Below are 14,323 nucleotides of genomic sequence, written 5' to 3' on the forward strand. Positions count from 1 at the left end.
ATCAGATGCACAAAACAAAGAAAAAATACTAAAAGCAGTAAGGGAAAATGGTCAAGTAACATATAAAGGCAGACCTATAAGAATTACACCAGACTTCTCACCAGAGACTATAAAAGCCAGAAGAGCCTGGACTGACATCATACAGACACTAAGAGAACACAATTGCCAGCCCAGATTACTATACCCAGCAAAACTCTCAATCACTATAGATGGTGAAACCAAGATATTCCATGACAAAACCAAATTTGCACAATATCTTCCCACAAACCCAGCACTTCAAAGGATAATTGATGCAAAATGCCAACACAAGGAGGGAAACTACAACCTAGGAAAAGCAAGTAAGTAATCTTCCAACAACCCCCAAAAAAGATACAAACATAACTTTACCTCTAATAACAAAAATAACAGGAAGCAACAATCATTTTTCCTTAATATCTCTTAACATCAATGGTCTCAATTCCCCAATAAAAAGACGCAGACTATCAGACTGGATACACAAACAAGACCCAGAATTTTGCTGCATACAAGAAACGCACCTCAGTGACAAAGACAGACACTACCTCAGAATAAAAGGGTGGAAAACAATTTTTCAAGCCAATGGTCCCAAGAAACAAGCTGGAGTAGCCATTCTAATATCAAATAAAATCGACTTTCATCCAAAATTAATCAAAAAAGATAAGGAAGGACACTTCATACTCATCAAAGGAAAAATCTACCAAGGTGAACTCTCAATTCTGAACATCTATGCTCCAAATGCAAGGGCACCTACGTACATAAAAGAAACTTTACTAAAGCTCAAAACACACATTACACCTCACACAATAATAGTGGGGGATTTCAACACCCCACTGTCAGCAATGGACAGATCATGGAAACAGAAACTAAACAGAGACACTTTGAAATTAACAGAAGTTATGAACCAAATGGACTTAACAGACATCTATAGAACATTTCATCCTAAAACAAAAGAATATACCTTTTTCTCAGCACCTCATGGTACCTTCTCCAAAATAGACCATATAATTGGTCACAAAACAAGCCTCTACAGATACAAAAAGATTGAAATAATCCCTTGCATCTTATCAGATCACCACGGACTAAGACTGGTCTTTAATAATGACAAAAACAATGGAAAACCCACATACACATGGAAACTGAACAACTCTCTACTCAATGATGACTTGGTCAAGGAAGAAATAAAGAAAGAAATAAAAGACTTTTTAGAATTCAATGAAAATGAGGACACATCATACCAAAACTTGTGGGACTCCATGAAGGCAGTGCTAAGAGGAAAACTCATAGCTCTAAGTGCCTACAAAAAGAAACTGGAAAGAGCACACACTAACAAGTTGACTGCACAACTAAAAGCTCTAGAACAAAAAGAAGCAAATACACCCAGGAGGAGTAGAAGGCAGGAAATAATCAAACTCAGGGCTGAAATCAACCAAATAGAAACTGAAAGAACAATACAAAATATCAATAAAACCAGGAGTTGGTTCTTTGAGAAAATCAACAAGATAGATAAACCCTTAGCCAGATTAACCAGAGGGCACAGAGACAGTATCCAAATTAATAAAATCAGAACTGAAAAGGGAGACATAACAACAGAAACTGAAGAAATTCAAAAAATCATCAGATCCTACTACAAAGGCCTATACTCAACAAAACTGGAAAACCTGGATGAAATGGACAATTTCCTAGACAGATACCAGGTACCGAAGTTAAACCAGGAGCAGATAAACCATCTAAATAGTCCCATAACCCCTCAGGAAATAGCAGCAGTCATCAAAAGCCTCCCCACTAAAAAAAGCCCAGGACCAGATGGTTTTAGTGCTGAATTCTATCAGACCTTCAAGGAAGACCTAATACCAATTCTCTTCAAACTATTCCACAAAATAGAGACAGAAGGAACACTACCCAATTCATTCTATGAAGCTACAATTACACTCATACCCAAACCCCACAAAGACCCGACAAAGAAAGAGAACTTCAGACCAATCTCCCTTATGAACATCGATGCAAAAATACTCAATAAAATTCTAGCAAACCGAATCCAAGACCACATCAAAACAATCATCCATCATGATCAAGTAGGTTTTATCCCAGGAATGCAGGGATGGTTCAATATTCGGAAATCCATCAATGTAATCCACTATATAAACAAACTTAAAGAAAAAAACCACATGATCATCTCACTAGATGCTGAGAAAGCATTTGACAAAATTCAACATCCCTTCATGATAAAAGTCTTGGAAAGATCAGGAATTCAAGGCCCCTACCTAAACATAGTAAAAGCAATTTACAGCAAACCGGTAGCCAACATCAAGCTAAATGGAGAGAAACTTGAAGCAATCCCACTAAGATCAGGGACTAGACAAGGTTGCCCACTCTCCCCCTACCTATTCAATATAGTACTGGAAGTCTTAGCCAGAGCAATTAGACAGCAAAAAGAAGTCAAAGGGATACAAATAGGAAAGGAAGAAGTCAAAATATCGCTATTTGCAGATGATATGATAGTATACTTAAGTGACCCCCAAACTTCCACCAGAGAACTCCTAAACCTGATAAACAACTTCAGCAAAGTGGCTGGTTATAAAATCAACTCAAACAAATCAGTAGCCTTCCTCTACATGAAAGATAAACAGACTGAAAAAGAAATTAGGGAAATGACACCCTTCACAATAGTTGCAAATAATATAAAATACCTTGGTGTGAATCTAACCAAGCAAGTGAAAGACCTGTATGACAAGAACTTCAAGTCTCTGAAGAAAGAAATTGAAGAAGATCTCAGAAGATGGAAAGATCTCCCATGCTCATGGATTGGCAGGATTAATATAATAAAAATGGCCATCTTGCCAAAAGCAATCTACAGATTCAATGCAATCCCCATTAAAATCCCAACTCAATTCTTCACAGAGTTAGAAAAGGAAATTCTCAAATTCATATGGAATAACAAAAAACCCAGGATAGTGAAAACTATTCTCAACAATAAAAGAACTTCTGGAGGAATTACCATCCCTGACCTCAAGCTGTACTACAGAGCAATAGTGATAAAAACTACCTGGTATTGGTACAGAGACAGGCAGGAAGATCAATGGAATAGAATTGAAGACCCAGAAATGAACCCACACTCCTATGGTCACTTGATCTTTGACAAAGGAGCTAAAACTGTCCAGTGGAAAAAGGACAGCATTTTCAACAAATGGTGCTGGTTCAACTGGAAGACAACATGTAGAGGAATGAAAATTGATCCATTCTTATCCCCTTGTACAAAGCTCAAGTCTATGTGGATAAAGGACCTCCACATAAAACCAGATACACTGAAACTAATAGAAGAGAAGGTGGGGAAAAGCCTCGAATACTTGGGCACAGGGGAAAAGTTCCTGAACAGAACTCCAATGGCATATGCTCTAAGATCGAGAATTGACAAATGGGACTTCATAAAATTGCAAAGTTTCTGTAAGGCAAAGGACACTGTCAATAGGACAAAAAGACAACCAACAAATTGGGAAAAGATCTTTACCAATCCTTCATCTGATAGAGGGCTAATATCCAATATATACAAAGAACTCAAGAAATTAGACTCCAGACAACCAAATTACCCTATTAAAAAATGGGGTATAGAGCTTAACAAAGAATTTTCAACGGAAGAAACTCGAATGGCCGAGAAGCATCTAAAGAAATGTTCAGCATCCTTAGTCGTCAGGGAAATGCAAATCAAAACAACCCTGAGATTCCATCTCACACCAGTCAGAATGGCTAAGATTAAAAACTCAGGTGATAGTAGATGCTGGCGAGGGTGTGGAGAAAGAGGAACACTCCTCCATTGTTGGTGGGACTGCAAGATGGTGCAACCACTTTGGAAATCAGTCTGGCGGTTCCTCAGAAAATTGGACATAGCATTACCCGAGGATCCAGCTATACCACTCCTAGGCATATACCCAGAAGATGCTCGAACATATAACAAGGACATATGCTCAACTATGTTCATAGCAGCCTTATTTATAATAGCCAGGAGCTGGAAAGAACCCAGATGTCCTTCAACTGAGGAATGGATTCAAAAAATGTGGTATATTTACACAATGGAGTATTACTCAGCTATTAAAAACAATGAATTCGAGAGGTTCCTAGGTAAATGGATGGAACTAGAAATTATCATCCTGAGTGAGGTAAGCCAATCACAAAAGAAGACACATGGTATTCACTCACTGATTATTGGATATTAGCCTAGAACCTTGAAATGCCCAAGATGCAACTCACAGGCCACATGAAGCCCATAAAGAAGGAAGACCAAGTGAGGGTGATTCGGTCCTTCTTAGAAGGAGCAACAAAATACTCAAGGGAGCAAATATGGAGACAAAGTGAGGGACAGAAACTGAAGGAGGGGCCGTCTCAAGACCACCCCACCTGAGTATCTATCCCATGTGCAATCACCAAAGGTAGATGCTGATGTGGAAGACAGGAAGTGCATGCTGATAAGAGCCTGATATGGATATCTCCTCAGAGGCCTTCAAGAGTCAGACATATTCAGAGGCAGATGCTCACAACTAGCCATTGAACTGATCATGGGGTTCTCAATAGAGGAGTTAGAGTGAAGACTGAAGGAGCTGAAAGGGTTTGTGGCACCATGAGGAGAGCAACAATACCAACCAACCACAGCTCCCAGGGTCTAAACCACCAGCCTGGGAGCACTTAGGGGGGGATCCAGGGCTTCAGCTGAATATGTAAAAGTGGAGGGCCCTGCTGGGCATAGGTGGAAGAAGAGAACCTTGACCTCATGAAGGCTGGATGCCCCAGGGGGTGGGAATTTTGAGGGTGGGGAGGTGGGAGTGGGGGGGTGTAGATAGAGGTTACATCCACAGAGAAGAAGGAGGAGGGGCGAGGGGATTGGGGGTTCCGAGGGGGTGGTGGGGGATGGGGTAAGGGGACAACATAGGAAATGTAAATAAATCATCCAATAAAAAAAAAAAAGAAAAAAAAAAAGAAAAGGGTGTTTCTTTAAAAGCAGATGCTAACATGGGTTTTACCTCAACTAGCTGACTCATAGTAAAATTATAAATACAATCAGCACCACCTTCCCTGACAGAACCCTACAAGTAAAATATGTGATCTCCCTGTCTAACGTTCAGAAGTTTCCATAGGTCATTTTACTCTTATTCCCAGATCAGTAAAGGAAAAAGACTTTCAGTTTTATCATGAAAACTATAAATAGTTACATTTCTAGTCTTTCCAACAACTGTGATTCATCATGAGTCATGACAGAGGGGTAAACAAAGTGGAGAGCACAAACATGAGCTGCCCTGATACAGACAGTTCCTCTGGTATTCCTTAAGAGTTTGATAGTTCCCTGCAGCCATGATTCTAAGAGGAGGATTCCATACGCAAAAGAAAGTTGAAAAAGCAGAAAAATAGTTCAACAAATGTCCATTAAACTTTTCCTTTTATACTCCTAAAATTATAAGATAACTGGGTTCTGATTTATTCATCTGAGCTCAGCTGATAGTGCAGGGAAATCAAGTTTACTAAAATGTTAGTCTTATTGTTGTCCACTTATGAACTTCAGGATTATTGTAATCTTAGTTTTCAATGTGGACATACGAGAGTTTGTCAACATAGCACTAAATCACCAGCAGAGATATTCTACAATGCCAACCTAAGAGTTAAATGGTCTATGTTCATGTTTCACACAAATTTTAATAAGAACATAACCTTATGATTGAAGAAAAGGAAAAAAAATTGGATCATGAAAGCTGGCTGTCAAATAATATGAGATAATTAAATTAAATTTCCCCCTATTGTTGGATATGCTGCTTTGAAATTTCAGAAGGATTCAAATTACCAGTGTTTTTGAAATTAAAATGGGACTATATTCCAATACAGCCATCCTAAGTTGAACACACTACAACTGACAATGTGTCACACTATCAGTCCATATATCCTCGAAACACCAGATAAAGTTCAGCAACACAGCACACCGCAGAGGGTGAGAAGTTTCCCTCTTGATCCGTGGCTGACTTGATCCATGGCTCCTTTATGTTCCCTGGCATCCTAAGAGGGTGCACCTCACAATAACACTTGCCTAGAGAAAAATAAAAATTCACATTTTAATAGAAAGTTTCCATTGACTGCAAATTGCTTTTCTATGCTTGTAAAGTGTGTGTGTGTGTGTGTGTGTGTGTGTGCCTGCACAATATGTGCATGTGCATGTATGTGTAACTACAGTATGTTAACAATTGCCTGTATGTGATGTAGATTTGTTTATACACACACACTGATATATACACAGACACACAATGGTACGTATTCTCTTACACACCTTGTGCTACAAATGGCAGACTGTCAAATTGTAAAGTGTATGATTTATATTCTATCAATGCTGTATATTTAAGCAATCTGTGAGGATGGTGCATTGTAAATAAGGAAAGGAGTACTGTTTATTATTTATAAAGGTATTTCAGTATATCAGAAGAAAATTTTAAAACGATACATAAAATTTGTTTTTAAGATCTGTCTCCATGCTCCTCTATTTTTTAACTGAAAAAGACACAAACTGCGGAGACAGTTGGAAATAATTTGAGTGCCAAAGAACAAACAAATGTGAAAAAGAGAGAATATGAGTGGAGATAGATGAACGAAAGTGGAAGACCTTGTCTCATAACACAAGGTGGGGTGTACTAGAGAAGACACTTGATGTCAACCTCTGACCTCCACAAGCACACACACATACAAATGCACCTCCCTCCCTCCCTCCCTCCCTCCCTCCCTCCCTCCCTCCCCCCCTCCCTCCCCCCCCACACACACACACCACTATCACCACCACCAAAACACCAAAAAGAAGGAAAAGTGGAAAGAAGGAAGGAAGGAAAAGAATGAGTATAAAAATCAAAAGCTGTCATTGAATAAGAGATGAACTGAGATGGAAATACTATCGGTAGAATCTCAGCCTGAGCTTACAGTGTTGGCACTGCTGTAGTTTGAGCATGAAATGTACCCTACAGGCTCATCTCTTTGAACTTGGTCCACAGCTAGCGGGGCTATTATGGGAGATGTTGGAAGTGCTTGACTTTGCTCTTCTGCCCTCCCTAATAATAATCTGCCTCAATAATCAGCATGAACCCACCGACAGCAAAGATGGTCATCATGGACTGAGGTTCTCAAACTGTGAGCCCAAACAAATCTCTGGTTTTAAATTGTTTCTGTCAGGCATTCTAATACAGCATTGAAAAGTATATAACAAAAATCTGATGAAACACAGATACTTAGTGGGATTCCTACAATTCGACTCTGACCTCCAGAGCATACAGGGAGAATATCAATTGTCAGATGGCTAATATCATAAATCTGCTTCAATAGCTGACCTCATAATATTCTGCATTCAGGAAGCCAAAGCATACAATTACAATTACATACATACATTTACACACACAAATTACATATATATATATATCAGATATCAGTCTAGTATATTAAATATTATATTGACACCGTGGCAAAGCTATATGGGAAGTCAACAATCAGAAGGCAGAACCAGCAAGTAGAACATGAACAACTGTGATTTCAGTGACAAATGGAGAGATGGGTATTAAATCCAGAGACCAAATAGAGGTACTTAAGTAGTGTGAAAATTACTTATCCCGAGGACGGCTTTTTTCTCCTTCTCCTCCAACTTGGTTTTTATGCCACTGGCTGCCTCCATTGATGCTTTCTTCCCCTGGCCGTAGTAAATACCATTGATTATATTACAGGTAAACCTTGATTTATTCTTCCAGATTTAGTCCTGGGAAACATAATGTCTCAAAACATTGTATATTGATTTTATTTTTCTAATTTTTAGAGGTATGAGAAAAAAACTTAATTTTGCTACCTAATGAAGAGAGTTGGAAATAGGAAGGCAGAGAGCTGAAGCAATGGGCGTATTCAGGATTAATAAGAAGACAATTTATATGGACCTGATAAGGATAAGACTTGTAATCTATTACATATTCACATTTTAGCCTCCTTCTTCATTTATCAATTCTCTGACCACAAATCAAGCACTATTCGTTTGCATTTGTTTATATAGTATGCTAAGGTCTGAGGATTTGGGAATTATGCACCATGACAATCGAGTTCAAGATTTCTTTTATTCAAAAGCTGATATAACAGGGAGATGGCCAGGGTCAGGATTCAAACTGCTTAATCTTGGGGGCAGGGGGAGTGCAGAACAGTCCAACCTTTTAAAGCAAAAAAAAACACCAATTAGGTTGTGTAGGAGAACAGGTAGAGGCAATTGATTAGATACACTTATTCGTTGTATGTTTAAGCCGTTTTCACACCTGGCACCTTAAGTGAGTGATTACCTGTCAGATGGCTTTTCTTGATAATTTGGCCTAGATCAAGACCACCCAATCAGAGCCATTTTAGCAGCTGCTGGGTTTCAATCCCAAATGGATGCTAACAAACAAAGCATAGAGTGAGATATTATGGTCTAAGTTCATATGGGCACTTGGGGCTAGAAGCCGTTTCTGGGAATTCAGTTGTTTCTTAGAATTTAGCTTAGAACAAAATGGAGACTATATCCAAGATGAAGTGCCTGTAGCTAAGAAAGTCGCCAATGAGTAAGTGCATATATATCCTTCATTATGTACAGTTATGCAGTATATGGCTGCAAGAGCTTATTTACTTGTCTTTCCTTACTTGCGGGGAGTACGTTAGACAGATGGAATCTGTCTTCTCTTCCAGTGACTTATCTCTTAGAAGCTCTTCTTGTTATACTTCCATCCTAATGCTCTAGACTATCCCTGAAGCCACAGTATTTATGCTACTTCGTGAAATTAGTCATTCTTCCATTTGGAACAGATATCACTTTAAGAAGATGAAATCAACACTTTGATTATGAACATTTGAAATAGGAACAAAATGTCATGGTAGCCTGCCGATACAGCTTCTTTGAGAATTGCTCTTGAGTTACAAAAGAGAAGAGACTGTGATTCTTAACTTTCAGATTTAAAACTTAAGTCAGTGGAATTAAAGTCTTAGTTTATACTAAAGCATGAAAATATATTAAGATATCATACACATTTATGTTTATTTAGAACTGGTTAGCTCATAAGTGACACTGGGCTTCTAAAATTCTCTTTGTATCTAAGCATAGCTACATTAGTAAACATCTCTAAAAGGCTGGTATGGTTCACCTACACCTTGGTTCAGAGAAGTTGTGTTCGTACATCCAGGTTCCAGATTCCAAGTCCTCCACTTAGCTTGAGCTTGGGTTGCAATTATGTTTGAGGGATGCTTGGGCTATGAACTCACCAATGGACTCTCCTCTGGGCTACTTTGTTGCTCTGTCATATCTGATGGTCATTCAGCAGTTATCATGGACCCTGATCATTATGCTTCCTATATACTCTACTGAGAACCTCTGAGAGCTCAGTACCTTCCTAATGTTCCAAAGCCCAACACTTCAAGTCACAAAGCATCTCATAAACAAATGACAACAGCCTTCTAGTGTTTTCTCAAACCAACTATATGTTGTGTTAAACATTGACACACACAGCCTTTTCCATTTTCAACAGTTGCTACCTCTGGTCTTCAGAATACATCAGATGCTGCCTTTAGGAGTGTGGGTTTGTTCCTAGCAGGTTATCAGCATCTATCTTTCTCATAAATGTATAAATAAAAGAAGCACTGATGGTCTCAGATGATTTTCAGCATTCCTCAACACTTTTTAAATAATTCTAGTGTATAGAATATGATTTCTTATTTTTATTTTATATATTCTTTTTTACTTGTTTATTTATGAAAAATCATATTACATAATTCAAGATCCACCATCTCTAGGTGATTAAATATATTTCTTATACTGCTTTTATGTGGTAGTACATATCTATAATACAGGCCCTTAGAGGAGCAGTGTCAGGAGAGTTTCAGGTTCAAGGCTAGCCTGGGTTACAGGTCTCTCTAGACCTTTAAAATGTCATTATTAATTCAGAGAATGTAGATAACTAAATTTCTATCAAATACTTAAGAAGTTCTGAACATGACTGGATATTTTCTGCATGATAAAAACAATCTTGAGGACCTCTTTCTTTAGAAGTCCACACTGTTGTGTTAAATGAATGCTGTCTTTTCCTTAGACTCACCAATAACTACCTCCCCCACCTCATCTCTCTCCATCCTTCCTTCCTTTAATTCTCATGCTTAAATCTATATTAAAGCTGTTTCTTAATAAATTCCAACTAAGCTTTATCTCCTCAGTTAACATTCTCAATTCTTCTTCTAAGTTTTTCATTTGAATAAATAAACTCATTGCTAGATAGTTAAGTTACTAATTGATATTCTATTCAATTTTAAATTTGCTCTTGATATAGTAATACCTGAAGAATTTAGATAAATACCTCATAAGCAGGTAAGTAATGTTACAAATAGAAAGGAGTAGTAAGAATAAACTAGTTCTAAAAGCTAAGACATCACAGCAGATTTACACTTCTTAACTTCTTTCCTTCTCAACATTGTTTATAGTCTTTCCCAACATTTTAAGTGAAAATGAAAAGAACAGAAATCAGTTTCTGCAGCTGAAAAACTACAGTTGCAGGCCTGCGGTTCTTGTTCATTTTATAGACACCTTATTGTTTAGCTCTCTTCTCACTGAGAAAATTGGTGAAGTTAAAAACCTGCGGAGATTTTGATTTGAAGTATGATAAAACAACTATTATTCAAAAAGCAAGACTTAATGTGTGAGGATCCATCAGCACTTGCAAGAAGTCTGTTGTTCTGTCCATCCCTACATCTGCAAAACAGAAATAATCACACCTAGCTTGGCTGTTGAGAAGTACAAATGAAAAGGCCGGGTGCCACAATGGTCATGTGGAGCTGTTACTTCTGGGTGATACTTTGGAGTGTGAAAATTGAAGAAAACACAACCTTGAACAAATAATAGCTTTGTCTAGAAAAGAATCCAACCAGAATCCACACTCTTTATACATAGCAGAGTTGAGAAAAACCCACAAATATTTCACTTGAACACAGAAAATTGCTTCTGTCTGTATTCTCTTATGGTATGGCAGAAAAGAGGAAGGCAATCATATTCCTTTAAGTAAAATGTTTCTTTGAGTCTTCAGGTGTATCCATTACTTACTGTTTTGTAAAATGGTCACTTCTGGAGCATGGTGTTCAAGCACATGTAGAGTTTTCTTTAAGGCACCAACTCTTAGTAGCACCTCAAGCAATTCTGCTCTGTAAGTTTCAGGCTGTATACTCTCATAAACATTCATGGTAAGGTCCAAAAGACTAAACATACCTAAAAAACAAAGTACCAGCTTTACTCCTGAAGATCTAATTACCAGCACTTCTGAGGACAGCTTGGAGGAAAACACAATCTCATTTATGGGCAGATACTGAAGGAAATAGTAACTCAAAGAAACAAATCCACCCCTGTGATGCTGTGTGACATGACAAACCAAATCCCAAATTGATGAATCAAGTTTTTATTGGATTTATTAACAGAAATATGAGAAAGAAGTTACTTACTGGAACAGAGATGACTCAAAAGTCACTGCTTCACAGAAAATTCCACCAGCCCAAGGAGGGTGAGAACTCAGAGACTCCTCAATCCTGGAGCTCTCTGCATGACTTTCAGGGGACTACAGTCAAGTGGACAGGCCCAGAAAATCCATTATCAGCAGTTTGGCTGGTCAGAGTTTCCTCCTCTAGCAATTGTTTACAGCTTCTATGAAGCTGGGGAAGGGTATTCCAGAAACTTCCAAGGACTCAGATGTGTGACATTTAGTCTCAAGAGCCTCCTTCTCCCTCCTGGAGAGAATGTTTCAATTCCAAGGAAACTGCTATACAACAAATCTTCTTTGTAACAATATTAACAATAGCCAAGATAAGGAAACACCTAAGTCTTTCCATAAGTAAGAAGGAAATCACTATATATCACTATATGTGTATGTAAATAAATCTATGTATCTACATGCATATTCCTGCATTATAATGAAATATGATACAACTTTTAAAATCAGGGCTATGGTGATGATAACTCAATGGGTGAAGTAATTGCTGCACAAGCATGGGGGTCTGAACTCAGATTCCTAGGTCCCATGTAAAGGGATGGGTATAGACTTGTATGCCTGAAACCTTGGTGTCCCAATGGGAGGTGAGGGTAGGGGGTAGAGACTGTTAGATTCCCCAGGACTTGATGTGGTCAAGTTAGATAAAATAGTGTGGTCAGTTAGACTCAGTCTCAAAAGATAAGGTAGAACAGTGATTGCAGAAGATACCTGATGTTGACCTCTGGCCTCCACAAGAGAGCACATGGGTGAGTACAGCAGGTTTCTCAGACAGGAAGATTCAGAGTGTCCCTTTAAAAAAATGGGTGTGGGGTGGGATCTGGATTAGGCAGGAACCAAACAGTCATGCCCCCATAAGGTGCTTTCTTTAAACACACCTAGATTGGACACATCAGATACATGTTCTGCTACACAAGAAAAGCCAAGGGAATCTGTACTCCAACTCTCACACTCTTCTGTGCAATTCCCACTGGACCACTCTACGCTGTGGGCTTGATCTCATAAGCCATAATCCAATATCCAACTTCATTCCATACCTCAATTTGGTTTTCTGCCTACTCTCACTGATTGACAGCTCTATTGTGAATCATACTACTTCTTTGACTCCCACACTTTCTTCAAATTAAACTGTCACCATTTACAAGAACCCAGACTAAAGAATAAGAGGAGCTGAGTGTAGAATCCTATTTTAGGTTCTAAAACACACATGAGTCAGACCCACTCCTTACCTGGAGTTCCCATATCTGGAAGTGATGAGGCTGTCCTCGGAAACAGGAGACATTAACCATAGAGCAGAGTACCCAAGTAGCAGGAAGTACTGGTCTTGCTTTCTGAAAGGAGCAAGCTACTCTGGATATGTATCTATGGATTGTTACTGCACAAATATCTATTATGTGAACGAGGTATTCCTCTGTAAACTAAAGATCAGGGAATGAACAAGAGAGGTTTTTTTTTTCCTTCTAAGGTGAATATATATAGTCTTGGGGAAGATGTTTGCCAAGGGAAAAAGCATACAGAAATACATAGGAAAATATCAATGGGATAGTAAGTGACTAAAGGGTCGAGGTGTCTCTTTACTCTGGGCACTGGGAAAATCCTCTGATGATACAATCCTTGAGTCTAATCTAAATGTAAAACATTTTAAAGAGTTAGTGATGATGTGGAGTGGAGAGATTCTAGTCAAAGACAGCAACGGAAATGCAAACATCCTGCAGTGTACCTTAATTGGGCTGGGTTAAATAACAGAGAGAAACTTGGTGGGACTAGAGCAGATGAAACCAGTAAATACTGATGGAGGTACTGAAGGGGCTAGGATGTAAAGAATTTTTCAAAACATGATGGTGTTTGAATTTTATGCTAAGAGGAATGAAAAGCAATTAGAAGGCTTTGTGTAGGATAGTGCATGCTGCGATTTAGATGTCAAGATCTCTCTGGATGCAAAGTGGAGCATAGATTATAACAGGGGTTCAAAAGAAGTGGATTCAGAAATAAGGCGTCTCCTTTCCTAGAGAGACATCATGGACACTTAGGGTAGGGTGTGCAGTAACCAGAAAACTGAGTCGAGTAACTTAGTATATATTCTTAATGGTGCTCTGAGAGCCTGGTAAACACATTAAAGAATGAGCCCATTTACTAGTATGAGAAATGAGGAAGACATTGCAACCCCAGGGTAGGAGGTAAGTCCCTTCAACATTTTCCATGTGGTCAAGGACCATATTGGACAGGAGCCTGGGTTTCTTCAGGTAACAGCCACTGAAAGCTTCACATGCAGATCGATAATCCTTTGGCTTTTTAATCCATTTGTTAATCTTTTTAATCCATTAATTTTATATAACCAGTCTCATTGTGACATTTTCATGCATGTATACAATGTATTTTGATCACATTCCTCCTCCAGAGCCTTCTCTGTGCCCTGCCACTCACATACTCTTCTTCCTCATTCAACCATTCCCTTATCTAAAAGCATGGCTTTTAAATGACTCAGTGATTGTCATTAGGGTTCTTTCTAAGATCATGGGCACTGAAGAAAATGTCTCTCCTTCTCCCAGCAACCATTAACCACAAACTACATATCAATTTTCAGGTGTGGGTGTATGCTAGTAAGTTCATTTCCTTCTATGACAGGATACTGGCAGGCCCAGTCGTGTGCATATCTTGTTCAGATAGTCACAGATGCTGTAAGTTCCATAGTACAATCACCATGTCATGCCCACAAGCCTGCATTCTACACTACTCCTGTCCCTGTCTTTTGGTTTGTGTATTCTTTTTACTCT

Source organism: Grammomys surdaster, unplaced genomic scaffold (genome assembly GCF_004785775.1).
Source record: "Grammomys surdaster isolate TR1022 unplaced genomic scaffold, NIH_TR_1.0 126163, whole genome shotgun sequence".
In the NCBI taxonomy this organism is placed as follows: domain Eukaryota; kingdom Metazoa; phylum Chordata; class Mammalia; order Rodentia; family Muridae; genus Grammomys; species Grammomys surdaster.